The 27490-nt window shown below is 45.9% G+C and overlaps 10 non-coding genes and 1 pseudogene across 10 annotated transcripts; all 11 read left to right on the top strand.

Moving 5' to 3' along the window:
- The first annotated feature begins 150 nt into the window (after nucleotides 1-150).
- On the top strand, nucleotides 151-314 carry LOC143726718 (U1 spliceosomal RNA). The gene has a single exon (XR_013198952.1). It is a non-coding gene; the product is annotated as a U1 spliceosomal RNA (small nuclear RNA).
- An 11463-nt stretch (nucleotides 315-11777) lies between these two features.
- On the top strand, nucleotides 11778-11951 carry LOC143727409 (U2 spliceosomal RNA; annotated as a pseudogene).
- Nucleotides 11952-12385: 434 nt separating this feature from the next.
- On the top strand, nucleotides 12386-12549 carry LOC143726717 (U1 spliceosomal RNA). Its single transcript, XR_013198951.1, has one exon. It is a non-coding gene; the product is annotated as a U1 spliceosomal RNA (small nuclear RNA).
- A 6643-nt stretch (nucleotides 12550-19192) lies between these two features.
- LOC143727450 (U2 spliceosomal RNA) lies at nucleotides 19193-19378 on the top strand. The gene has a single exon (XR_013199496.1). It is a non-coding gene; the product is annotated as a U2 spliceosomal RNA (small nuclear RNA).
- Nucleotides 19379-19811: 433 nt separating this feature from the next.
- On the top strand, nucleotides 19812-19976 carry LOC143726520 (U1 spliceosomal RNA). The gene has a single exon (XR_013198761.1). It is a non-coding gene; the product is annotated as a U1 spliceosomal RNA (small nuclear RNA).
- Nucleotides 19977-21096: 1120 nt separating this feature from the next.
- On the top strand, nucleotides 21097-21287 carry LOC143727192 (U2 spliceosomal RNA). Its single transcript, XR_013199399.1, has one exon. It is a non-coding gene; the product is annotated as a U2 spliceosomal RNA (small nuclear RNA).
- A 434-nt stretch (nucleotides 21288-21721) lies between these two features.
- Nucleotides 21722-21885, top strand: LOC143726715 (U1 spliceosomal RNA). The gene has a single exon (XR_013198950.1). It is a non-coding gene; the product is annotated as a U1 spliceosomal RNA (small nuclear RNA).
- Nucleotides 21886-23015: 1130 nt separating this feature from the next.
- Nucleotides 23016-23206, top strand: LOC143727191 (U2 spliceosomal RNA). Its single transcript, XR_013199398.1, has one exon. It is a non-coding gene; the product is annotated as a U2 spliceosomal RNA (small nuclear RNA).
- A 434-nt stretch (nucleotides 23207-23640) lies between these two features.
- LOC143726714 (U1 spliceosomal RNA) lies at nucleotides 23641-23804 on the top strand. Its single transcript, XR_013198949.1, has one exon. It is a non-coding gene; the product is annotated as a U1 spliceosomal RNA (small nuclear RNA).
- A 1129-nt stretch (nucleotides 23805-24933) lies between these two features.
- Nucleotides 24934-25124, top strand: LOC143727190 (U2 spliceosomal RNA). Its single transcript, XR_013199397.1, has one exon. It is a non-coding gene; the product is annotated as a U2 spliceosomal RNA (small nuclear RNA).
- A 434-nt stretch (nucleotides 25125-25558) lies between these two features.
- LOC143726713 (U1 spliceosomal RNA) lies at nucleotides 25559-25722 on the top strand. The gene has a single exon (XR_013198948.1). It is a non-coding gene; the product is annotated as a U1 spliceosomal RNA (small nuclear RNA).
- Nucleotides 25723-27490: the final 1768 nt, after the last annotated feature.

The raw sequence follows: 27490 nt of genomic DNA, 5'->3' as shown, positions 1-27490 counted from the left end.
GACTCTGCAGGTTTTTGATGTCTCTCTCTTATCTCTTGGAGTTTTTACGAATGAGCTGATGAGTTGAATCAGGTGTGTGTTTGATTGTCCGACCGTTGGTGAGGATTGCGGAGAGGGACACGGTGCCTCTGACGGGAGGCCTGGGAATTCATACTTACCTGGCAGGGGAGACACCATGATCAGGAAGGTGGTTCACCCAGGGCGAGGCTCGGCCATTGCACTCCGGTTGTGCTGACCCCTGCGAATTCCCCAAATGTGGGAATCTCGACTGCATAATTTATGGTAGTGGGGGACTGCGTTCGCGCTCTCCCCTGGACACACTGGTTAAAAGAGCAGATTGTTCGAGTTCCTCTTCTTCTGGTAGTTAACGACCTAGGAAGTCCAGAGAATTGAACTGCAGTGGTTGATCGAGAGATGTAAAACTCTCAACCTAGGACCAGTCTGCAAAAGTAGGGCTGTTTTTTAGTTTTTTTTTTCATCATTCTTCAAATAATCTCCATTATTCAACCAGCGCTTTTATTGGCAGCAGTGGTCCTAGAAGCAAAGTTGTTCCGAATGAGGAGTTCTATCATGTGGTATGAATACCTTGTGCATGTGTGAAAAATCACCTGACATACAGTCGCCTATGGCCGTATTCATGTTGTTGTTTTTACTGTTTACAGCGCCACCAAGTGGCCAGTCGCCACATCCCTTTTCACCTGAGCACAGGCTGAGCCCGTGCACAGGTGTACCGACTTGGGTGTAATTGTCTCATTCCGTTGGAGAGTTATGGCCATTTAAGTAAAGCCCGCCTCGCCCACTCCCAACGTTTTGGCGTCCCGTCGCCAACGTGAATCGAAATTCCGACTTTTTTCCCCATCGCTGTCGGCAATCAGACTCCAGGGAATCTTTCTGCACCGGTTTGGGTCAGATCGGGCGAAAGACCTAGGACTAGTGTGCAAAAGTAGCTTTTTCACAAAATCCCAAATACCCGAAAATCTCGCCAGCGCAACCATCGAATCCGAGGCCTGCGTCTTGTTCGGCCCGAGCCAAGGATTCCGGTGATGTAAGACACTTGGGTCTGCGACGGACGGTTCAGGAGTTACGAGGCATTTCGTACTTCTGATCGCTGCAGCGCCACCTTGGGGCCGATTGGGCCGAGCCTTGGTGATGTTGTAGACCGGGCGGGTACTACCATCCCTCAAGAGTTTCAAGTCTCTACGACGTACGCTTTGGTCTGCCCGCTCACTTTTAGGGCAGAATGTTTGTTGGTCCAAAATCCCAGGTTGCACTCCAAAGTGTCGTGTTGTGCGCTCTGCTGTGATCCATTTTCGGTGTCAACAGTCAAGCTGAGCTTGTATTGCTGTGAGCTGAGCTTGTTTGTTGGCGACCTTTAGACCCTCTCGCCACGGCCCAGGTGGGCGTGGCCTTTGACGGCTCCCCCGCCTCTGCGTCATTGTGTCATCGCTTCTCGGCCTTTTGGCTAAGATCAAGTGGTTGTCTTTTTGATCTTTGGAGAAGGAATGATGGCAGGTGCAGCTGCGCCTTCAATCCCAAGGGCGGGACTGAGAAATACGTTGCGTTTCCAAATGAAGGAGCCTGTGATGGAGATGATGGAAAGAGAAGTGTTTGCACGGGTTATACTTTTGGACAAGATGAAGTTGAAAGTGGAGGACGTGTACTGCTTGCAGACCAACAGAATGGAAAAATGCTTTGATGTAACGCTGAGTACTGTGGAAATGTACAAAGATGTGATGGATAAAGTTGGAAAGATTGGCAAAGAAGGTATCATGGGGAAATTCAATGTGGTAAGCCTTGACAGACCCAATTTCAGAGTCATCACTTTGCACATGTTCAATCCATACGTTACTGATGAAGCATTGATGACGTTCCTTGCTAATTATGCTGAAGTCCTCACACCTGCAAGATATTTAAAAGATGGTGTTGGTTTATGGACTGGGAAAAGACAATTCCAAGTTCTTCTAAGAACTGACGAGAGTGGTTTTGAGGGGTTGATGCACCCTCCTGCATATTTCAACATTGGGGCTGATAAAGGTTTTCTGTTCTACTCTCGGCAGCCCCCTTTTTGTAGGAGGTGTAGACGGTACGGGCACGTTGATGGCAGGTGTGGTGAAGAAAGATGTCGGCGGTGTTTCAAGCTAGGTCACACGGCAAAAGATTGCAGCGTTCCTAAGACTTGCCACAGCTGCGGCTCATTAGACCACTTGATGAAGGATTGTAAGGTGGGTCGGAGGCAGCATGGCAGAGGATGGGGTGTGGGAGAAACAGAGAGACAGATGGAGGAGGTTGGCCAACAAGATGTCATGGTGCAACATGTAAAGGAGAAGATGGCGGTTGTGGAGGGAAAGGAGGGGGCCAAAGCGGCGGTGGAAGGTAATGCGACTGAGGAAGTGGAAGATGTGATGGTTGCTTTCTTGGAGGCATTGAACGGGGAACATTTCAGAGTCGCAGAGCAGCGCCCAAATGACGTGGAAAGCGTGATGGAGGTGGAGGGACAAGGCCTCCTAGAGGGATCGAGAGGAGAAGAAAGTCAGCTGGTTAGGAAGGCAGAAAAGATAAAGGAGAGACCAGGCAAGAGGGCGAGAGCTGAAAAGATGCTAAAGTTAAGCTTTTCGGAGGAATCCTCGTCCACAGACAGTCAAGAGGGGCTTGAGATGGACAATGCTAGGTCCTTATTTCTGCTGACAGAGGGGAAAGTTAGCAGCGAAGATGAGGATCAGATGGATGATTCAGTGGGTCTTAGCGAGGTTCCTATTCGCTGGTCGGATTTGGTTGTCAGTGACACTGGGTCCACAAGTTTGGAGGGACAAGAGACAAAGGGTACTCCACTGGCAGAATAAATGTTCTGCAGTGATGAATTGACTGTGGGGTCCATAAATGTTAGAGGTATTAGGGACTCGGTGAAGCGTAAAGCTGTTTTTTCTTTTTTAGGAAATTATAGGTGTAATGTGTTTTTTTTACAAGAAGTTCATTTAAAGAGTCTAGAGGATTCTAGGAAATTTACAAAAGAGTGGGGGAGAGGTGGAGCAGTATGGAGTGTGGGGGGGGTTTATTCTTCAGGGGTCGGGATTTTGTTTTGGGATAAAGAGATTGAAGTCATAAATCATTTCATTGTTTCTCCGGGGAGGGTGATTGGGGCTGATGTAAAGTGGAGGGGGGGAGAATATAGATTGCTTTCAGTTTACGCTCCTCAAACTGTTGATGAGAGAAAGGAAATGTTTGAAATGTTGTTAACAGTTTGTGCCACCAATAAGCAAATTATAATGGGAGGGGATTTTAATTTGCAATTGAAAGATATAGAGGACAGCAGTCTGACGGTGTTGGAAGGGGTTCTGCAAGGGCATGGGTTGGTAGATGGGGGCCAAGGGGTTAATCCAAAGGTTTGTGTAACAACGTGGAGGAACTCTAGAGGGGTGGAGAAAAGGTTAGATTATGTTTTTTTTTCTAAGACTTTTGTTTTGGAAAGGGGTGGAGTAAGGCCTGTGTTTTTTTCTGATCATGAAATGGTTTGGTTTGTAGTTAAAGGGAATAATTTAATGTTTGGTAAGGGGTACTGGAGGATGAATATTGAGGTATTGAAGGAGAAACAATTTTGTGATGAGTATGTATTCTTTTTTAGGGGGTTGGAGGGGTTAAAGGTCCTGTATAGCGATGTCGGGGGATGGTGGGAAATGGTTAAGAGTCGCTCAAAGGAATGGATTGTTAAATACTGTAAAAGAAGGATGAGGAAGATTTGGAGACAGGCAGGAACTTTGCAAAGAGATTTAGAGTTGAAGTTTGAAGAGTACAATGTTGGGGGTACTTTTGACTGGGACATGGTTCATTCCCTGAAGAGACAGATAAGGTTGATTTATGAAGACCAAGCTAAAAGGTTTTTGTTTAAAAGAAGACAGGAGACTCGAGAGAACGGGGAAAGTTGTAATGCAGCCCTTTTTAGATCTGTGAGGGATCGTAAAGAGAAGCAAGCAATTGTTGAGTTAAAAGATAAGGAGGGAGTGATTTTGACGAAAATAGAGAAAATAAGTGGATATGTAGAAGAGCATTTCAAACAGTTTTTTAGTGAGAGAAATATAGTTGTGGAGAAAAGTGAAATGTTTGTTAAATTTCTGGCAAATACAGTTCCGGAGGATGTAAAGGAAGAGTTGAGCTCCCCTATAACAATCGAAGAGGTCGAGGGAGTATTGAAGCGGATGGGTAAAGGTAAAGTACCAGGGGTTGATGGCTTACCGGTTGAATTTTATGTCAGATTTTTCAATATATTAGGCCCTTATTTGGTGGAGATGGTTAGAGAGGTGTTGGAGAACAAAAAAATAAAAGGCTCAATGTCAATCGGGGTTATGACCCTTCTTTATAAAAAAGGTGAAAGGGCAGATATTGCTAATTATAGGCCGCTTACAATGCTAACTGTGGACTACAAGATCATAGCAAAACTTTTGGCAGACAGACTGAAGAAAGCCCTACCTCATGTAGTGCATGTCGATCAAACATGTGGGGTAGTGGGTCGCAGTACTAAATGGAACTTGCAGCTTATTAGGGATGCCATTGCGTGGGCTGAAGATAGGGACCTTCCATTGATGGTGGTTAGTCTAGATCTAGCTAAAGCATTTGATAGGGTGAATAGATGGTTTATGTTCAAGGTTATGGAGAGGATGGGATTTGGGGAAGTCTTCATAGGATGGATTAGAACGCTGTATAAAGAAGCTAGTTGTTTGGTCCAGGTGAATGGGAGGTTAGGCCAGGGTTTTGAGATAAGGGAGGGAGTGAGGCAAGGGTGTCCTCTCTCACCATTACTCTTTATTCTTTATATGGAGCCGGTGGCAGAGGCAATCAGAATAGATGGTAGGATAAAGGGCTTGACGATACCTGGCAGCAAGGGTACTGTAGTTAAGTTATCACAGTATGCGGATGACACTACGTTGCTGTTGGAGTCAGATAAGTGTCTTGAAAGAGCCTTGTACTTATTTGGGGAGTTTTCTTTAGCGTCTGGGGCTTGCTTAAACATTTCAAAGTCATCTGTCAAGTTCTTTGGAAGGTTTAAACAGAGACTAGATGGAATTGGTGGTCTGCAGGTGTGTGAGGGCCCTGTTAAAATTTTGGGCATACATTTTCAGAATGAAGGGTCAGCAACTCTGAACTGGATTGGCCGTATTGCATCAGTACAGATGAGGCTGGCTAGATGGAAGGGGCGGAGGTTAACATTGATGGGGAAGGTTTTGATATTGAAGATGGATGTGTTGCCCGTGTTTCAGTATTTAGCTTACATTTATCCTTTACCAGCATGTATGAGGAAGGTGGTAATGAGGTTACTATTTAATTTTGTTTGGGGTGGTAGGTATGAATACGTGAAGAGGTCTGAAATGTTCAACCCTGTTAGCAAAGGAGGACGGGATGTGCCTCATATACCTTTAAAACTTGACTGCTTGTTTGTGTCTTCCATTCTAGCACAGTTAGCTGAGCCATTGAAGCATCCATCATGGTTTTTTCTTAGGTTGTTTTTTTCCTATCAGGCGAGGCATGTAATGAGGTGGTCCAACGATGGTCCAAGAGCAGAGGTGCAGCCTTGGCACTACAAGCATGCCGCTAGGTGGATGAGTAAATATCCTGAGAGTAAGGAGGTGGAAGTTTGTTTGGAGCAGAGGAAGTTGTATGGGATGGTAAGAGAAAGGGTGTCCAGTGTAGTTCAGGTTGGGGTTCCGCAGTTGGTGTGGACGAATATTCAGCCAAAAAACCTTGAGAATAGTTTAAAAGATCTTAATTGGTTATGTTTTTTGAGGCGTCTACCAGTGAAAGAGATTATGTACAGGCATGGGTTAGCTAAGGATGGAAGTTGTCCTAGAGAGGGGTGTTCTGGAGAAGAGACTATCAGGCACGCATTTTGGGAGTGTGCCTTTGCTCAGAGAGTGTGGACAAAGGGAGAGAGGTTATTAAGAATGATTTCAGGTAGCTTTAAGGTTTCTAGTGAGAATATAATGGAGGGCATTAGGTGCAAGAGGGGTGAAGGGAAAGATATCTTTTTGCTTTGGTTAATAATGAGTTTGATAAAGAAAGGACTGTGGGAAGAAAGGAAATGTATAAGTAGGAGGAAGGGGAAAAATTCGGCAGAGGGAGTAATACAGGGTGTGGAGGCTGAATTAAGGGGAAGGATTAGGTGGGATTGTCAAAGGTGGGGCAAACATGCTGCTAGAGAAAGGTGGAAAAATTTGTTTGAATTGTAATGTGATGGATATATGTAGAATGTATGAGAAATAATATAATAAAAAAAAAAATAAAAAAAAAAAATCGATCGCTTCTCTGCCTTTTGGCTAAGATCAAGTGTCTGGTCCTAAGGTAGAGACAGCGATCGCCTCTTGTTGGACTTGGTCTCGTGTGTTGCTTGTCACACGGGACACACACCCTTCAGGAGGTACATTGACAAGCGGCTTTTAATTGACGACTCGTTCTACGAGGAATCTTCTGGTTTTAAGGTAAGCAGGTTTTAATTTATTTATTGTATATTTATTGTTGGGTTTTAGCCGCAGCAGGCTAGTGGTGCCTCCAACATGTCGGCTGCTCGTGCCGGCATGAGGAGGCACCACAGCGTGCGTTTTAAATTTAAACCAAAAGAGGATGGCACTCTCCAGGTCATGTCCAGGCTGGACTTTTCTAGGAAGTGCATCCAACAGTTACTCGGTTTTAAGGTTGTGGACATAAACTGCCTGTTGACTCTGCCCCTGAATCATGGCTTTGATGTAAGTTTTGCTTCTGCTTCCTTGCTAAGTACTTTTTGGACTCGATTTGAAATGTGTAAAGCCAATTTCTCCATGTTCACTGTGGAAAAACTGACTGATAATTCACTGAAAGTTGTGATTGTCAGGATGTTTAATGAAACAGTTAGTGGAGAAGATATTTCTGTATGGTTGGCAAGATATTGCTCTATTCGTGGACAACCAGTCAAGGTTTTAGATGAAGACGGTATCTGGAGCTGTGCGTGGAGAGTGCCCATTAAACAATGGGCAGATCCCAACAGCTACCATGGCCTGAGTCAAATACCTTCTATGATTGTGTTGGGAGAGAATAGAGGCTACATCCATTACCAAGGGATGCCCAAGCTATGCCGCAAGTGTGGCAAACTTGGACATCTCGCCGAGGCATGCCAAGAAGTAGTGTGTAGGAAGTGCAGAGAAATTTGGCACATTTTTGAAGAGTGCCAAAATGGCAGAAAGTGCAACCTCTGTGGAGAATCATCCCATCTCTACAGAGACTGCCCTAAAAGTTTTGCCAACAAGTTAAAAAGCAACAAAATGGCCGCCCCACCCAAAGAACAAACAATTGAGGAGGCGGGCCCCGAGGTTTTGGCGGGAAATTCAAACCCCCAGCCAGCCTCAGGGATGGACAGGAAGGAGGAAGTGGGGCGGCCACAGGGGCGGAGTCAATTCTGGCAGTTGGTGAGGGGGAGGAAGCCAATCCTCAAAATGAAATTGAAAAAGAAGACAGTATGGAGGATGAAGAGGAGGAAATGGCTTCCTCCCTAGTAACCGTGTCTGAGGTTAGTGTGTCCACGAGTGGGAGTGAAACAGATGTTTCGCTCCCCAATGCTCAAGTGCAGAAAAGAACTGCGAGATCTCCTCTGGTTCAAACAGAGGAGAAAAAGCTGCGGGTAGCGCATCGGCTAGATAGTTCCCCCATGGAAGATCTAGACCGTATGTGGCCCGCAGAATCTCCTAATGAAGTCTCTTTTCTGCATTTCAAGCTAAGAACATCATCGCCAAAGGATTCGCAAGAGGCCTTCTCTGCGAGCCCTGAGGCGTCAAGCACTTGCCCCCCTGATCCCAGCTCATCTGGGGAAAAGGGAAGGCAAGTGCAACAAGAAATAACATGATTTTAATTATATCTCTGTAGTCCCTTGGTTGCTTTTAAATGTCACACACCCTTTTAACCATACTGCTCATGGCTCTCACTATCTCCACAATCAATGTGAGAAGTGTGAAGAGCAATATACGAGCACAGAGTGTGTTATCCTTTTTAAAATCTTTTAAGTCAGATGTGTTTTTATTGCAAGAATGTGGTCTGCCTTTTTTAACAAATTACAGGAAGTGGGAGGAGATTTGGACCCCAGGACTTTCCATCTGGAGTGGGTCCAATTTTAACAAAAATGACGGTGTTGCTATTTTAATTAAAAATCCCCATGTTTTGGTGAAGGGCAGCACTGTGGTGAGGGATGGGCGGGCAATTTTAGCTAATCTGACTTTTTTAGGTAAGGATTTTAACATTTTAAATGTGTATGGTTTTACAGGCAAAAAAAACAGGTATGAGCTTTTAGAAGACCTGCAGCCCCACATGCTCGGGAGGGCTCCCCTAGTGGTAGCAGGGGATTTTAATTGTGTTTTATCAAGACAGGATAGAAAGAGGGTAGGAGAGGATTTTAAGGTCGACAAGACATCGGTTTTATTACAAAATATAGTCAAAGATTTTAAGTTAGTTGACTGCTTTAAAACAATGCATCAAAGAGAGGAGGGCTTCACCTGGTTCAGTGGTGATGGCGCCAGAGCCTCTCGAATTGACTATGTTTTTACAAGGGACTGCCCGCCGACCGATGCTACATTGAGCCCCCTCTTCTTTTCTGATCACATGATGCTCTCCTGCACCCTTTCACTACCCACGGGTGTGACCGTAGGGGGAGGGCTGTGGAAGCTGAACTGTTCCCTATTGGAGGACGAGGAAGTGGTTAGTGAGTATAGGGAGCAGTTCAGCCAATGGCAGACCCTCCAAGACTTTTTCGACTCACGTGCACAGTGGTGGGAGATGGTGAAACAAAGGACAGGACGGTTTTTTAAACAAATTGGAAAAGAAAAAAAGAATAAAGAAAAAAGACGCATGATGGGGCTGCAAAAAAGACTGCAGAGATATTTTAACCTTTTAAACAGTGGATTGGATTTTACAGAAGAAATTAAAGAAGTAAAGAAAGAAATGTCAGATTTGTCCGAAACAAAGACTAAAGGTGTCATTTTAAGATGTAAGGAGAGAGAAATAGAAGAAGGGGAAAAGTGTACTAGATATTTTTTTAAAAAGACAATAACACGGGGAGGGTCAATTAATACTTTAAAAACTTTTACAGGTGGGGAGGTAAATACAACAGATCTGATTTTAGGGGAAATTGAAAGTTTTTACAATAATTTATACAGCACTAAAGAGGTACACAATGGCATCTTAGAGGAAGTTTTAGGGTTTTTAGACAAAAAGGTAAAGAGTCCAGATGTGCTTTTATCCCAAGATTTTACTCTTTTAGAAATGCACAAAGCGCTAAAAGGTTTTAAAAAGGGGAAGTCCCCAGGCTTGGATGGACTCCCCTTTGAGTTTTATCTGACTTTCTGGGACATTTTAGCACACGACTTATTGACAGTTTTTAAAGAACTTGAGACTCTTGACAGACTTCCAGACAGCTTTAGAGTAGGGATAGTTACATTACTATACAAAAAAGGGGACAAGACTGACCTGAGAAACTGGCGACCAATCACTCTTTTAAATTATGATTGTAAACTTTTTAGTAAGATTTTAGCTACACGTATGTCGACTGTTTTAGAGGACGTAATCCACCTGGATCAAGCATGCGCTGTGCCCGGCAGGAAGATCACGGACAGCCTGGTACTGATCAGAGACGCCATCTGTTTTGCGAGAGACAGAAACATTCGGCTAGTAGTCCTAAATTTAGATTTCGAAAAAGCCTTTGATCGCGTCTCGCACCAGTACCTGTTCCAGGTACTGGAAAAAATGGGTTTTCCTGGGAGGTTTATAGCCTGGGTGGGACTGCTGTACAACGAGCTGTCTAGCAGAATTTTGGTTAACGGGCATTTATCCAAAGCTGTAAATCTCTACAGCGGCGTCCGTCAGGGGTGTCCTTTATCTCCCCTTCTGTATGTGGCTTGTATTGAGCCACTGGCACAAATCTTGAGAAGGGATAAATGGATTAAAGGACTAGACATCCCAGGGACTGGTGGACTGACGGCGACCTGTGTTTTATATATGGATGACGTGACCCTTTTAGCGACTGACCTTTTATCAGTACGAAGAGCAATGGACTTGACTGACTGGTACGGTCGGGCCTCGGGCGCCAAGCTCAATAGGAGTAAGTCCGAGGCCCAGCTCTTCGGGCCGTGGGGGAACGTAGACACAGCTGGATTAGATTTGGATTTTAAAGACAATGATTTGAAAATTTTAGGTGTAAAATTTGACAGAGAGGGTGGAGGACAAGGAAACTGGACTGACATGTTAGGGAAAGTCAGGCAAAGACTGGGCTTTTGGGGACTGAGACAATTGACGTTTGAAGGCAAGATTTTAATTTTTAAAGCAGTGATTTTACCACTAATTTTACTTGTCTGTTCTGTTTTTAGTCCCCCAAGACGATTCCTGGCCAACCTGGAGAGGGCGGTATTTTATTTCCTGTGGGGGTCCAAGTGGGAACGACTAAAGAGGGAGGTCGTCAAAAAGAAAAAAGAAAATGGAGGGAAAGGCCTCCCAGACCCCCACCTGTTTTTAGGCAGCCGCTTTGCCGCCCTCCACATCCAGTACGCACTGACCCCATCCAGAGAACACAAGACAGCAGCCATGACCCGATTCTGGATGGGGTCATACCTAAGAACTTTGAAAATTTTACCCATTGATCTTAAAAGTCCAGTGTCTTTTAATTTGTCAAAAGAGCATAGTTTTATTAAGAAATTTTTAAAGAAATACCTTTTAGAGACAAATGATGCCACTGTTTTAACTAATCACAAATCTCTTATCTCTCTTGTGCAGGATCGAGAATCGGTGAGCCCGGTTCCAGGCCTCACACTAGGTGAGGCCAAAGATGTTTGGAGGAACACAGCCCACCCAGCTCTCCAGAACAGGCTTAAAGACTTGTCGTGGATGGTGGCCCATGAGATCCTCCCGGTCAGGGCGGTTATGCACTCCAGAGGCATGGCCAAAAACTCCACCTGCCCACGGTCCGGATGTGGTTCCCCGGAGACCGTTCGACATCTGCTCTGGGAGTGCGGTGCTGCGCGGGACCTGTGGACCAAGACCGGCCCCCTGTTTTTCCCGTGCCTGCCAGCGGGTGGGGCCCAGGTGGACTACAAGCTCGCCATCCTGGGGGTGGGTCAGGGCTTGAAGCTGACACAACCAAAATTTTCCTCGCTCTGGCTCACCCTAAACGTGATCAAGGATGCCATCTGGCTCACCAGAAATCTGCTGGTGGGGAAACGCGTGACGGTCCCCCTCCACGCGTGCGAGCAGAAAATAAGATCAACGCTGCAGGGTGGGCTTCACGTCGTTATTCGGATGGGGGGGCCGGGGTCACACGTAGAAGGTCCCGGCCGCCACCGACCCTGGCCGCCCGTAGATGCACCCTCACCACACCGGCTACGGGAACAGCGGGCCAGCGGGCCGGAGGAGAGGGGATCTCCGCTGGGCACCAGAAGCGGGGAGTCTGGGGCCTGTTCTGGAGACCTGGAGTGAATGGACAATCTTGATAGGGACTCACCCTCGATCCTGTACAAGAGATGTTTTATTTGGCATGTTTTATTGTTCTATTGTTTTTATGTTTTATTCCTATTTATTTTAATCCATTTACGTTTCCTTTAAAACAACACAAATATTAACATACATGGACTTTTACACAACACACAATCAATAATTGATTTTTAACTATAAATTGTGTCCTTTTATTTGTTTGTTTAGTTGTTTTAAGATGTGTAAATAAATACTTGATTTAAAAAAAAAAAAAAAATGTAAATGGAAAACATGGAATGAAAACTTGTGACAATAAAACTTTTTCGAAAAAAAAATCTGTTCTTATCAGTTTAATATCTGATACGTGCCCTACCCGGGCACCATATATTAAATTGATTTTTGGAACTGGGAGATGGAACAGGGGCTTGCTCCGTCCACTCCACGCATCGACCCGGTATTGTAGTACTTCTGGGAACGGTGCACCCCCAAAAACTGTGTTCAATGAAAGAGATGTTTTAGTCTTGTGTGGCAGCAGGTGTTAATGGAAGTAACGTATATTGCTGTGTATGGGTGCTTTAAAGGTGTTGTAGGTGATCATATGCTATACAGGTAATGGTGGTGTGAGAGGGAAAAAAAAACAACAACTCTGTTCTTATCTCGTTTAACATCTGATTCGTCCACTATCCGGTGACCGCGTATGAAATTGATTTTTGGCTCATGGATCCGGAGCATGAAAACAACATCATCCACAACAACAACAGCAAAAGAGCCCGACTCTGCAGGTTTTTGATGTCTCTCTCTTATCTCTTGGAGTTTTTACGAATGAGCTGATGAGTTGAATCAGGTGTGTGTTTGATTGTCCGACCGTTGGTGAGGATTGCGGAGAGGGACACGGTGCCTCTGACGGGAGGCCTGGGAATTCATACTTACCTGGCAGGGGAGACACCATGATCAGGAAGGTGGTTCACCCAGGGCGAGGCTCGGCCATTGCACTCCGGTTGTGCTGACCCCTGCGAATTCCCCAAATGTGGGAATCTCGACTGCATAATTTATGGTAGTGGGGGACTGCGTTCGCGCTCTCCCCTGGACACACTGGTTAAAAGAGCAGATTGTTCGAGTTCCTCTTCTTCTGGTAGTTAACGACCTAGGAAGTCCAGAGAATTGAACTGCAGTGGTTGATCGAGAGATGTAAAACTCTCAACCTAGGACCAGTCTGCAAAAGTAGGGCTGTTTTTTAGTATTTTTTTTCATCATTCTTCAAATAATCTCCATTATTCAACCAGCGCTTTGATTGGCAGCAGTGGTCCTAGAAGCAAAGTTGTTCCGAATGAGGAGTTCTATCATGTGGTATGAATACCTTGTGCATGTGTGAAAAATCACGTGACATACAGTCGCCTATGGCCGTATTCATGTTGTTGTTTTTACTGTTTACAGCGCCACCAGGTGGCCAGTCGCCACATCCCTTTTCACCTGAGCACAGGCTGAGCCCGTGCACAGGTGTACCGACTTGGGTGTAATTGTCTCATTCCGTTGGAGAGTTATGGCCATTTAAGTAAAGCCCGCCTCGCCCACTCCCAACGTTTTGGCGTCCCGTCGCCAACGTGAATCGAAATTCCGACTTTTTTCCCCATCGCTGTCGGCAATCAGACTCCAGGGAATCTTTCTGCACCGGTTTGGGTCAGATCGGGCGAAAGACCTAGGACTAGTGTGCAAAAGTAGCTTTTTCACAAAATCCCAAATACCCGAAAATATCGCCAGCGCAACCATCGAATCCGAGGCCTGCGTCTTGTTCGGCCCGAGCCAAGGATTCCGGTGATGTAAGACACTTGGGTCTGCGACGGACGCTTCAGGAGTTACGAGGCATTTCGTACTTCTGATCGCTGCAGCGCCACCTTGGGGCCGATTGGGCCGAGCCTTGGTGATGTTGTAGACCGGGCGGGTACTACCATCCCTCAAGAGTTTCAAGTCTCTACGACGTACGCTTTGGTCTGCCCGCTCACTTTTAGGGCAGAATGTTTGTTGGTCCAAAATCCCAGGTTGCACTCCAAAGTGTCGTGTTGTGCGCTCTGCTGTGATCCATTTTCGGTGTCAACAGTCAAGCTGAGCTTGTATTGCTGTGAGCTGAGCTTGTTTGTTGGCGACCTTTAGACCCTCTCGCCACGGCCCAGGTGGGCGTGGCCTTTGACGGCTCCCCCGCCTCTGCGTCATTGTGTCATCGCTTCTCGGCCTTTTGGCTAAGATCAAGTGTCTGGTCACTGGTTGAGACAGCGATCGCCTCTTGGAGGTTTCTTGGCTCAAGATCACCCTGTATCCTGAGCCATACAACTTTTAGGAGGTACATTGATCCAGTTGCTTTTACTTCTGTACTGTATTAAGGTAAGATTTTTTATCTATTTATTTATTTATTGTTAATTGAATTATTATTTATTTGTATTTTATTTTATTGTTTATTTTTAGGCTGTTGGTGCCTCCAACATGTCGGCTGCCCGTGCCGGCGTGCGGAGGCACCACAGCGTGCGTTTTAGTTTTTTAGAAAAAGATGGAAAGAAGTTGGAAATGTCCAGACTAGATTTTTCTAGGAAACTGATGCAGAAATGTTTAGGGTTTACCCCCGTGGATTTGAATTGCATTCTGACCCTGCCTTTTAACAAAGGCTTTGATGTGAGTTTTAAGAATGCAGCACTGTTAAATGACTTCTGGCAACTCTTTGACACACATAAGACCCAGTTCTCCATGTTTAAAGTGGAGAAACTAACTGATAACACACAAAAAGTGGTTATTGTTAGGATGTTCAATGAGACTGTAAATGGAGAAGATGTTTGTACATGGTTGGGAAGATTTTGCACTGTGAGGGGCCAGGCTATGAAGGTTTATGATGAAGGCGGTATTTGGAATTGTGCCTGGAGGGTCCCCATTAAGCAATGGGAAGACCCCCAGGGCTTCCAAGGTCTGAGGCATTTGCCACAAATGATAGTTCTGGGAGAAAACAGGGGCTACATCCACTATCAGGGGATGCCCAAACTCTGCAGGCGATGTGGGGAGTTGGGGCACCTTGTTGAAGCATGCCAGAAAGTCTTTTGTAACAAGTGTAGAGAAATTGGACACTCTTTTGACGAATGTCCCAATGGCAGAAGGTGTAATCTTTGTGGAGACTTTTCCCATCTCTAAAGAGATTCCCCCAAATCGTTTGCCAACAAAGTTAAAGCACACAAAATGGCGGTTGAGGAGAGAGTGCAACAGGATAACGTGGAGGCGGAGCCAGATTCAAATCTCCCGCCAAACCCTGTGATTGGTGGAGAGAAAGCAGATGACAGAGGTAACGAAGGGGTGGAGCAAAGGAGTGAAGTAAAACAAGGTGAGGAAAATCAAATGGAAGGGACAGATGAAGACAACACAGAGGTAAGTGAAAATGCAGGGGAGGATACAGACGAGTTACAAACAAAAAGTCAATTAAGTGAGCAACTCCCCTGTGCTCAATCGATAAATAAAAAGAGAGCGGCACATTCCCCTCTCTTGAAAGAAACCGATAAAGATAAAATAGGAAGATTCTCTGACTCCTCCTCGTCAGACGACCTGAATAGATTATTCCCAAGTCATACAGCAAATGAGATTTCTTTCTTATCGATTGAGCTGAAATCATCCACACCCAGGAGCTCACCCTGTGATTCAGAAGGGAAAGAAACTCATTCCCCTGCCTCCCCTTTGGTGGGAACGCAGGAAGAGTTTGTTTTACAAGGAAATCTGTTTTTTAATGGATAGTTGTTTTTAAATTTTTTAAAATGTTGTATCTGTCTTCTTTTATACTCATTTTAATGCTCACGACCATCACTATCTCCACTTTAAACGTGAGAAGTGTGATGTCACAAATGAGAGCACAAACAGTTTTAAATTTTTTAAGTACACAACCCTCTGATGTCTTTTTACTACAGGAATGTGCCTTACCCTTTTTAAAAGACTACAAGAAGTGGGAAGACCAATGGCAGCAAGGACCCTCCTTATGGAGTGGTTCAAATCAAAATAAAGCAGACGGAGTAGCCATCCTGATAAAAAACACACAAATATTGGTGAAAGGGAGCACAATATTAAGAGACGGACGGGCCCTTTTAGCCAATTTGACTTTTTTAGGGAGGGATTTTAATGTTTTAAACTTTTACGGGAACACAGAAAAAAATGACAGATACAGCCTTTTAATAGATATGCAGTTCCACTTACTAGGAAAGACTCCTTTAATTTTCGCAGGAGATTTTAATTGTGTTTTACAGAGGAAAGATAGGAAAGGGGCAGGGGAGGATTTTAAAAAGGACAAGACTACAGTTTTACTGCAAAATATAATAAAAGATTTTAGACTGACTGACGTTTTCAAATCCATGCATCCCAACAATGTGGGCCACACCTGGTTCAGTGGTGATGGCACCAGAGCTTCCCGCATTGATTATATTTTTACCAGAGACTGGTCTTTATTGGATGCCAGATTAACCCCACTTTTCTTTTCTGATCACACTATGCTATCTTGCACCCTATCACTTCCTCCCGGTTTGACAACAGGTAGAGGTCTGTGGAAGCTAAACTGCTCCCTGTTGGAAGACCTGGAGATAGTAAAAGAATACAGGGAGCAGTACAGCAATTGGCAGACCCTACAAGACTTCTATGATTCAAGAGCACAGTGGTGGGAGGTGGTGAAGGGAAAGACCAAGACTTTTTTTAGATGGGCAGGGAAAAAGAAAAAAGGAAAAGAATATAGACAAATGGTGGGACTGCAAAAGAGGCTACAACGCTACTTTCATCTTTTTAATCAGGGGTTCGACTTTAAGGATGAAATAAAAGACGTCAAAAAGGAAATGTCTGAATTGGCAGAAGTTAAAAGTAGAGGAATTATTCTGAGAAGTAAAGAAAAGGAAATAGAGCAGGGAGAGAAATGTACACGATACTTTTTTAAGAAAATACTTAATAGAGGTGGAGCAATGGTGAAATTGAGAAACAAAGAAAGAGAAATGATGACAGACACAAATGGTATTTTAACAGTAGTAGAAAGTTTTTATGAGGAACTCTATGGAAAAAAGGTAATTGATGATGGTATTTTAAATGAAACACTAACCTTTATAGAGAAAACTGTAAAAGATAGTGCAGGTCTGACAAATGATTTTAACCTCCTTGAGATGGACAAAAGCTTAAAAAATTTTAAAAAGGGGAAATCCCCTGGAGATGACGGACTCCCTCTAGAATTTTATCTGACCTTTTGGGACATTTTAAGACAAGACTTACTGGCTGTTTTTAATGACTTTGATAACCTCGACCGACTTCCAGACAGTTTTAGAATGGGTATAATGACACTTTTACACAAAAAAGACGACAAGACAGATTTAAAAAACTGGCGTCCTATAACCCTTTTAAACTTTGACTGTAAACTTTTTAGTAAACTTTTATCAACACGAATGTCAAGAGTTTTAGCAGAATTGATCAACCCGGATCAAGCCTGCGCCGTCCCTGGGAGAAAGATCACGGACAGCCTCGTACTGATAAGAGATGCCATCTGTTATGCGAGAGACAGAAATATTCGGCTGATAGTTTTAAACCTAGATTTTGAAAAAGCATTTGACAGAGTCTCGCACCATTACTTGTTTCAATTATTGGGGAAAATGGGCTTTCCTGGGAGATTCTTAGCTTGGGTGGGATTGCTGTACAGGGACATAACCAGCAGAATCCTAGTTAATGGGAACCTTTCAAAAGCGATAGATATACGCAGCGGTGTCCGTCAGGGCTGTCCGTTATCTCCTCTCCTGTATGTGGCTTGCATCGAACCCCTAGCGCAGGTCTTGAGAACGGACAAGTGGATAACGGGACTGACCATACCCGGGACCGGAGGACTGACTGCAAAGACTGTTTTATATATGGATGATGTTAACCTTTTATGCACTGACGTTTTATCAATACAGAGGACCATGGACTTGACAGACTGGTTTGGGAAAGCGTCTGGAGCTAGACTGAACAGAGAAAAGACCCAGGCACAGTTCTATGGCCCATGGGAACCTAGCAAGACTGTTGGACTGGACATCACTATTAAAAAGACAGACTTAAAAATACTGGGCATAAAATTTGACAGAGACGGGGGAGGGAGTGGAAATTGGCATGATGTGATGGGAAAAGTGAGGAAAAAATTGGGGTTCTGGGGACTGAGACAGCTGACAGTTGAAGGGAAGGTTTTAATTCTAAAAGCGGTGATTTTACCACTGTTCTTATTGTTATGTTCTGTTTTTTTCCCCCCTAGATTCTTTCTTGTATCTCTGGACCGGTCCATGTTTTATTTCCTGTGGGGGTCCAAGTGGGAGAGGCTAAAAAGAGGAATTATGAAGAAAGCACCAAAAAATGGAGGAAAAGGCGTACCGGACCCTCACTTGTTTTTAGGAGCCAAATACACTGCACTACACCTAAAGTATGCCCTGACCCCATCCAGACAAGACAAAACAGCAGCCATGGCCCGGTTCTGGGTGGGGTCTTTTTTAAGATCCATCAATATTTTACCAACAGACTTGACAACACCACTTGCATTTGACCAACCCCCTGCATACACTCATATAAAAAAGTTTTTAAAGAATTTTAATTTGGAAAAAGAAAGAGTGACTGTTTTAACCAACCACCGCTCTATCCTCTCCCTTGTGCAGGAACGGGAACAAGTGTGTCCAGTGCGCGGGCTCACTCTAGGTGAAGCCCAAAAGGTTTGGCGAAATGTATCCCACTCAGCTCTTCATAACCGACACCGAGACCTGGCTTGGATGGCTGCCCATGAGATCCTCCCGGTCAGGGCCGTGATGCACTCCCGAGGCATGTCAGAGAATCCCATCTGCCCGCGGCCCGGGTGTGGCGCGCCCGAGACCGTGAGGCACGCCCTCTGGGAGTGCAGTTCTGTGAGGGACCTGTGGGCAACAGCTGGCCCCCAGCAATTCCCGTACCTGCCAGTAGGGGGGGTCCCAGACTACCCTATGGGGAGAGGAGGGGTGAGCCAAGATGAAACACCAGCTAAAACACCATCAAAGCTATGGCTCAACATCCTCTGTATCAAAGACGCCATTTGGACCTCCAGAAACCTACTGGTAGGGAAGCGCATGCAGGTGTCCCTCCACGCCACCATCCAGCTGGCTAAGTCAAGGCTGCAGGATTACACCGCATGTCGCCATTCGGATGTGGGGGTCAGAGCTTCACAGGAAAAGGTCCCCATAGCCACGAGCCCTGACTGCCCGTAGATGCCCCCCAACATCTTAGGTGGAGCAGCGGCGCCTCGGTTCAAGAGGATCTCCTCCGGGCCCAGAAGGGTTGGGTCCTTGGGACTGGTTCTGAAGAGCTGAGTGGAGGTTTAAAATGGTTATAAGGACATACCCACTCCTGTACAATGGAAGAGAGAGCTTTTAAACTCTGTTTTTTTTTTTTATTTTTTTTTTTATTGTTTTATCTGTATATTTATTCTATTTATTACCTTTTTTATTCATACCTTACTTAATTTTTTATTTTTAACAGAATGCTTTTCTTTTACTTAAAAAAAGTATATGTACTGTATATGTATATATGTATACGTGTATGTATTTATATATATATGTGTGTGTATGTGTATGTATATATATATATATATATGTACATGGGCAAATGGAACTGTTTTATCGCTTCAAAAACAAAAGAACAAAGAACAAAAAAGCATGTGAACATTCTGTAAAAATGATATGATGTATAAATGAATGAAATGGCACAATAAAAATATGTCAAAAGAAAAAAATCTGTTCTTATCAGTTTAATATCTGATACGTGCCCTACCCGGGCACCATATATTAAATTGATTTTTGGAACTGGGAGATGGAAGAGGGGCTTGCTCCGTCCACTCCACGCATCGACCCGGTATTGTAGTACTTCTGGGAACGGTGCACCCCCAAAAACTGTGTTCAATGAAAGAGATGTTTTAGTCTTGTGTGGCAGCAGGTGTTAATGGAAGTAACGTATATTGCTGTGTATGGGTGCTTTAAAGGTGTTGTAGGTGATCATATGCTATACAGGTAATGGTGGTGTGAGAGGGAAAAAAAAAAAAAACTCTGTTCTTATCTCGTTTAACATCTGATTCGTCCACTATCCGGTGACCGCGTATGAAATTGATTTTTGGCTCATGGATCCGGAGCATGAAAACAACATCATCCACAACAACAACAGCAAAAGAGCCCGACTCTGCAGGTTTTTGATGTCTCTCTCTTATCTCTTGGAGTTTTTACGAATGAGCTGATGAGTTGAATCAGGTGTGTGTTTGATTGTCCGACCGTTGGTGAGGATTGCGGAGAGGGACACGGTGCCTCTGACGGGAGGCCTGGGAATTCATACTTACCTGGCAGGGGAGACACCATGATCAGGAAGGTGGTTCACCCAGGGCGAGGCTCGGCCATTGCACTCCGGTTGTGCTGACCCCTGCGAATTCCCCAAATGTGGGAATCTCGACTGCATAATTTATGGTAGTGGGGGGACTGCGTTCGCGCTCTCCCCTGGACACACTGGTTAAAAGAGCAGATTGTTCGAGTTCCTCTTCTTCTGGTAGTTAACGACCTAGGAAGTCCAGAGAATTGAACTGCAGTGGTTGATCGAGAGATGTAAAACTCTCAACCTAGGACCAGTCTGCAAAAGTAGGGCTGTTTTTTTAGTTTTTTTTTTCATCATTCTTCAAATAATCTCCATTATTCAACCAGCGCTTTGATTGGCAGCAGTGGTCCTAGAAGCAAAGTTGTTCCGAATGAGGAGTTCTATCATGTGGTATGAATACCTTGTGCATGTGTGAAAAATCACCTGACATACAGTCGCCTATGGCCGTATTCATGTTGTTGTTTTTACTGTTTACAGCGCCACCAAGTGGCCAGTCGCCACATCCCTTTTCACCTGAGCACAGGCTGAGCCCGTGCACAGGTGTACCGACTTGGGTGTAATTGTCTCATTCCGTTGGAGAGTTATGGCCATTTAAGTAAAGCCCGCCTCGCCCACTCCCAACGTTTTGGCGTCCCGTCGCCAACGTGAATCGAAATTCCGACTTTTTTCCCCATCGCTGTCGGCAATCAGACTCCAGGGAATCTTTCTGCACCGGTTTGGGTCAGATCGGGCGAAAGACCTAGGACTAGTGTGCAAAAGTAGCTTTTTCACAAAATCCCAAATACCCGAAAATCTCGCCAGCGCAACCATCGAATCCGAGGCCTGCGTCTTGTTCGGCCCGAGCCAAGGATTCCGGTGATGTAAGACACTTGGGTCTGCGACGGACGGTTCAGGAGTTACGAGGCATTTCGTACTTCTGATCGCTGCAGCGCCACCTTGGGGCCGAGCCTTGGTGATGTTGTAGACCGGGCGGGTACTACCATCCCTCAAGAGTTTCAAGTCTCTACGACGTACGCTTTGGTCTGCCCGCTCACTTTTAGGGCAGAATGTTTGTTGGTCCAAAATCCCAGGTTGCACTCCAAAGTGTCGTGTTGTGCGCTCTGCTGTGATCCATTTTCGGTGTCAACAGTCAAGCTGAGCTTGTATTGCTGTGAGCTGAGCTTGTTTGTTGGCGACCTTTAGACCCTCTCGCCACGGCCCAGGTGGGCGTGGCCTTTGACCGCTCCCCCGCCTCTGCGTCATTGTGTCATCGCTTCTCGGCCTTTTGGCTAAGATCAAGTGTAGTATCTGTTCTTATCAGTTTAATATCTGATACGTGCCCTACCCGGGCACCATATATTAAATTGATTTTTGGAACTGGGAGATGGAACAGGGGCTTGCTCCGTCCACTCCACGCATCGACCCGGTATTGTAGTACTTCTGGGAACGGTGCACCCCCAAAAACTGTGTTCAATGAAAGAGATGTTTTAGTCTTGTGTGGCAGCAGGTGTTAATGGAAGTAACGTATATTGCTGTGTATGTGTGCTTTAAAGGTGTTGTAGGTGATCATATGCTATACAGGTAATGGTGGTGTGAGAGGGAAAAAAAAACAACAACTCTGTTCTTATCTCGTTTAACATCTGATTCGTCCACTATCCGGTGACCGCGTATGAAATTGATTTTTGGCTCATGGATCCGGAGCATGAAAACAACATCATCCACAACAACAACAGCAAAAGAGCCCGACTCTGCAGGTTTTTGATGTCTCTCTCTTATCTCTTGGAGTTTTTACGAATGAGCTGATGAGTTGAATCAGGTGTGTGTTTGATTGTCCGACCGTTGGTGAGGATTGCGGAGAGGGACACGGTGCCTCTGATGGGAGGCCTGGGAATTCATACTTACCTGGCAGGGGAGACACCATGATCAGGAAGGTGGTTCACCCAGGGCGAGGCTCGGCCATTGCACTCCGGTTGTGCTGACCCCTGCGAATTCCCCAAATGTGGGAATCTCGACTGCATAATTTATGGTAGTGGGGGACTGCGTTCGCGCTCTCCCCTGGACACACTGGTTAAAAGAGCAGATTGTTCGAGTTCCTCTTCTTCTGGTAGTTAACGACCTAGGAAGTCCAGAGAATTGAACTGCAGTGGTTGATCGAGAGATGTAAAACTCTCAACCTAGGACAAGTCTGCAAAAGTAGGGCTGTTTTTTTAGTTTATTTTTTTCATCATTCTTCAAATAATCTCCATTATTCAACCAGCGCTTTGATTGGCAGCAGTGGTCCTAGAAGCAAAGTTGTTCCGAATGAGGACTTCTATCATGTGGTATGAATACCTTGTGCATGTGTGAAAAATCACCTGACATACAGTCGCCTATGGCCGTATTCATGTTGTTGTTTTTACTGTTTACAGCGCCACCAAGTGGCCAGTCGCCACATCCCTTTTCACCTGAGCACAGGCTGAGCCCGTGCACAGGTGTACCGACTTGGGTGTAATTGTCTCATTCCGTTGGAGAGTTATGGCCATTTAAGTAAAGCCCGCCTCGCCCACTATCAACGTTTTGGCGTCCCGTCGCCAACGTGAATCGAAATTCCGACTTTTTTCCCCATCGCTGTCGGCAATCAGACTCCAGGGAATCTTTCTGCACCGGTTTGGGTCAGATCGGGCGAAAGACCTAGGACTAGTGTGCAAAAGTAGCTTTTTCACAAAATCCCAAATACCCGAAAATCTCGCCAGCGCAACCATTGAATCCGAGGCCTGCGTCTTGTTCGGCCCGAGCCAAGGATTCCAGTGATGTAAGACACTTGGGTCTGCGACGGACGGTTCAGGAGTTACGAGGCATTTCGTACTTCTGATCGCTGCAGCGCCACCTTGGGGCCGATTGGGCCGAGCCTTGGTGATGTTGTAGACCGGGCGGGTACTACCATCCCTCAAGAGTTTCAAGTCTCTACGACGTACGCTTTGGTCTGCCCGCTCACTTTTAGGGCAGAATGTTTGTTGGTCCAAAATCCCAGGTTGCACTCCAAAGTGTCGTGTTGTGCGCTCTGCTGTGATCCATTTTCGGTGTCAACAGTCAAGCTGAGCTTGTATTGCTGTGAGCTGAGCTTGTTTGTTGGCGACCTTTAGACCCTCTCGCCACGGCCCAGGTGGGCGTGGCCTTTGACCGCTCCCCCGCCTCTGCGTCATTGTGTCATCGCTTCTCGGCCTTTTGGCTAAGATCAAGTGTAGTATCTGTTCTTATCAGTTTAATATCTGATACGTGCCCTACCCGGGCACCATATATTAAATTGATTTTTGGAACTGGGAGATGGAACAGGGGCTTGCTCCGTCCACTCCACGCATCGACCCGGTATTGTAGTACTTCTGGGAACGGTGCACCCCCAAAAACTGTGTTCAATGAAAGAGATGTTTTAGTCTTGTGTGGCAGCAGGTGTTAATGGAAGTAACGTATATTGCTGTGTATGTGTGCTTTAAAGGTGTTGTAGGTGATCATATGCTATACAGGTAATGGTGGTGTGAGAGGGAAAAAAAAACAACAACTCTGTTCTTATCTCGTTTAACATCTGATTCGTCCACTATCCGGTGACCGCGTATGAAATTGATTTTTGGCTCATGGATCCGGAGCATGAAAACAACATCATCCACAACAACAACAGCAAAAGAGCCCGACTCTGCAGGTTTTTGATGTCTCTCTCTTATCTCTTGGAGTTTTTACGAATGAGCTGATGAGTTGAATCAGGTGTGTGTTTGATTGTCCGACCGTTGGTGAGGATTGCGGAGAGGGACACGGTGCCTCTGATGGGAGGCCTGGGAATTCATACTTACCTGGCAGGGGAGACACCATGATCAGGAAGGTGGTTCACCCAGGGCGAGGCTCGGCCATTGCACTCCGGTTGTGCTGACCCCTGCGAATTCCCCAAATGTGGGAATCTCGACTGCATAATTTATGGTAGTGGGGGACTGCGTTCGCGCTCTCCCCTGGACCCACTGGTTAAAAGAGCAGATTGTTCGAGTTCCTCTTCTTCTGGTAGTTAACGACCTAGGAAGTCCAGAGAATTGAACTGCAGTGGTTGATCGAGAGATGTAAAACTCTCAACCTAGGACCAGTCTGCAAAAGTAGGGCTGTTTTTTTAGTTTTTTTTTTCATCATTCTTCAAATAATCTCCATTATTCAACCAGCGCTTTGATTGGCAGCAGTGGTCCTAGAAGCAAAGTTGTTCCGAATGAGGACTTCTATCATGTGGTATGAATACCTTGTGCATGTGTGAAAAATCACCTGACATACAGTCGCCTATGGCCGTATTCATGTTGTTGTTTTTACTGTTTACAGCGCCACCAAGTGGCCAGTCGCCACATCCCTTTTCACCTGAGCACAGGCTGAGCCCGTGCACAGGTGTACCGACTTGGGTGTAATTGTCTCATTCCGTTGGAGAGTTATGGCCATTTAAGTAAAGCCCGCCTCGCCCACTCCCAACGTTTTGGCGTCCCGTCGCCAACGTGAATCGAAATTCCGACTTTTTTCCCCATCGCTGTCGGCAATCAGACTCCAGGGAATCTTTCTGCACCGGTTTGGGTCAGATCGGGCGAAAGACCTAGGACTAGTGTGCAAAAGTAGCTTTTTCACAAAATCCCAAATACCCGAAAATCTCGCCAGCGCAACCATTGAATCCGAGGCCTGCGTCTTGTTCGGCCCGAGCCAAGGATTCCAGTGATGTAAGACACTTGGGTCTGCGACGGACGGTTCAGGAGTTACGAGGCATTTCGTACTTCTGATCGCTGCAGCGCCACCTTGGGGCCGATTGGGCCGAGCCTTGGTGATGTTGTAGACCGGGCGGGTACTACCATCCCTCAAGAGTTTCAAGTCTCTACGACGTACGCTTTGGTCTGCCCGCTCACTTTTAGGGCAGAATGTTTGTTGGTCCAAAATCCCAGGTTGCACTCCAAAGTGTCGTGTTGTGCGCTCTGCTGTGATCCATTTTCGGTGTCAACAGTCAAGCTGAGCTTGTATTGCTGTGAGCTGAGCTTGTTTGTTGGCGACCTTTAGACCCTCTCGCCACGGCCCAGGTGGGCGTGGCCTTTGACCGCTCCCCCGCCTCTGCGTCATTGTGTCATCGCTTCTCGGCCTTTTGGCTAAGATCAAGTGTAGTATCTGTTCTTATCAGTTTAATATCTGATACGTGCCCTACCCGGGCACCATATATTAAATTGATTTTTGGAACTGGGAGATGGAACAGGGGCTTGCTCCGTCCACTCCACGCATCGACCCGGTATTGTAGTACTTCTGGGAACGGTGCACCCCCAAAAACTGTGTTCAATGAAAGAGATGTTTTAGTCTTGTGTGGCAGCAGGTGTTAATGGAAGTAACGTATATTGCTGTGTATGTGTGCTTTAAAGGTGTTGTAGGTGATCATATGCTATACAGGTAATGGTGGTGTGAGAGGGAAAAAAAAACAACAACTCTGTTCTTATCTCGTTTAACATCTGATTCGTCCACTATCCGGTGACCGCGTATGAAATTGATTTTTGGCTCATGGATCCGGAGCATGAAAACAACATCATCCACAACAACAACAGCAAAAGAGCCCGACTCTGCAGGTTTTTGATGTCTCTCTCTTATCTCTTGGAGTTTTTACGAATGAGCTGATGAGTTGAATCAGGTGTGTGTTTGATTGTCCGACCGTTGGTGAGGATTGCGGAGAGGGACACGGTGCCTCTGATGGGAGGCCTGGGAATTCATACTTACCTGGCAGGGGAGACACCATGATCAGGAAGGTGGTTCACCCAGGGCGAGGCTCGGCCATTGCACTCCGGTTGTGCTGACCCCTGCGAATTCCCCAAATGTGGGAATCTCGACTGCATAATTTATGGTAGTGGGGGACTGCGTTCGCGCTCTCCCCTGGACACACTGGTTAAAAGAGCAGATTGTTCGAGTTCCTCTTCTTCTGGTAGTTAACGACCTAGGAAGTCCAGAGAATTGAACTGCAGTGGTTGATCGAGAGATGTAAAACTCTCAACCTAGGACCAGTCTGCAAAAGTAGGGCTGTTTTTTTAGTTTTTTTTTTCATCATTCTTCAAATAATCTCCATTATTCAACCAGCGCTTTGATTGGCAGCAGTGGTCCTAGAAGCAAAGTTGTTCCGAATGAGGAGTTCTATCATGTGGTATGAATACCTTGTGCATGTGTGAAAAATCACCTGACATACAGTCGCCTATGGCCGTATTCATGTTGTTGTTTTTACTGTTTACAGCGCCACCAAGTGGCCAGTCGCCACATCCCTTTTCACCTGAGCACAGGCTGAGCCCGTGCACAGGTGTACCGACTTGGGTGTAATTGTCTCATTCCGTTGGAGAGTTATGGCCATTTAAGTAAAGCCCGCCTCGCCCACTCCCAACGTTTTGGCGTCCCGTCGCCAACGTGAATCGAAATTCCGACTTTTTTCCCCATCGCTGTCGGCAATCAGACTCCAGGGAATCTTTCTGCACCGGTTTGGGTCAGATCGGGCGAAAGACCTAGGACTAGTGTGCAAAAGTAGCTTTTTCACAAAATCCCAAATACCCGAAAATCTCGCCAGCGCAACCATCGAATCCGAGGCCTGCGTCTTGTTCGGCCCGAGCCAAGGATTCCGGTGATGTAAGACACTTGGGTCTGCGACGGACGGTTCAGGAGTTACGAGGCATTTCGTACTTCTGATCGCTGCAGCGCCACCTTGGGGCCGATTGGGCCGAGCCTTGGTGATGTTGTAGACCGGGCGGGTACTACCATCCCTCAAGAGTTTCAAGTCTCTACGACGTACGCTTTGGTCTGCCCGCTCACTTTTAGGGCAGAATGTTTGTTGGTCCAAAATCCCAGGTTGCACTCCAAAGTGTCGTGTTGTGCGCTCTGCTGTGATCCATTTTCGGTGTCAACAGTCAAGCTGAGCTTGTATTGCTGTGAGCTGAGCTTGTTTGCTGGCGACCTTTAGACCCTCTCGCCACGGCCCAGGTGGGCGTGGCCTTTGACGGCTCCCCCGCCTCTGCGTCATTGTGTCATCGCTTCTCGGCCTTTTGGCTAAGATCAAGTGTCTGGTCCTAAGGTAGAGACAGCGATCGCCTCTTGTTGGACTTGGTCTCGTGTGTTGCTTGTCACACGGGACACACACCCTTCAGGAGGTACATTGACAAGCGGCTTTTAATTGACGACTCGTTCTACGAGGAATCTTCTGGTTTTAAGGTAAGCAGGTTTTAATTTATTTATTGTATATTTATTGTTGGGTTTTAGCCGCAGCAGGCTAGTGGTGCCTCCAACATGTCGGCTGCTCGTGCCGGCATGAGGAGGCACCACAGCGTGCGTTTTAAATTTAAACCAAAAGAGGATGGCACTCTCCAGGTCATGTCCAGGCTGGACTTTTCTAGGAAGTGCATCCAACAGTTACTCGGTTTTAAGGTTGTGGACATAAACTGCCTGTTGACTCTGCCCCTGAATCATGGCTTTGATGTAAGTTTTGCTTCTGCTTCCTTGCTAAGTACTTTTTGGACTCGATTTGAAATGTGTAAAGCCAATTTCTCCATGTTCACTGTGGAAAAACTGACTGATAATTCACTGAAAGTTGTGATTGTCAGGATGTTTAATGAAACAGTTGGTGGAGAAGATATTTCTGTATGGTTGGCAAGATATTGCTCTATTCGTG

This window comes from Siphateles boraxobius, unplaced genomic scaffold, assembly GCF_051911475.1.
Source record: "Siphateles boraxobius isolate OS27281-9 unplaced genomic scaffold, OSU_SipBor_1 77, whole genome shotgun sequence".
In the NCBI taxonomy this organism is placed as follows: domain Eukaryota; kingdom Metazoa; phylum Chordata; class Actinopteri; order Cypriniformes; family Leuciscidae; genus Siphateles; species Siphateles boraxobius.
The sequence above is the reverse complement of the archived record's forward strand: the minus strand, read 5'-3'. Positions and strand labels throughout refer to the sequence as shown.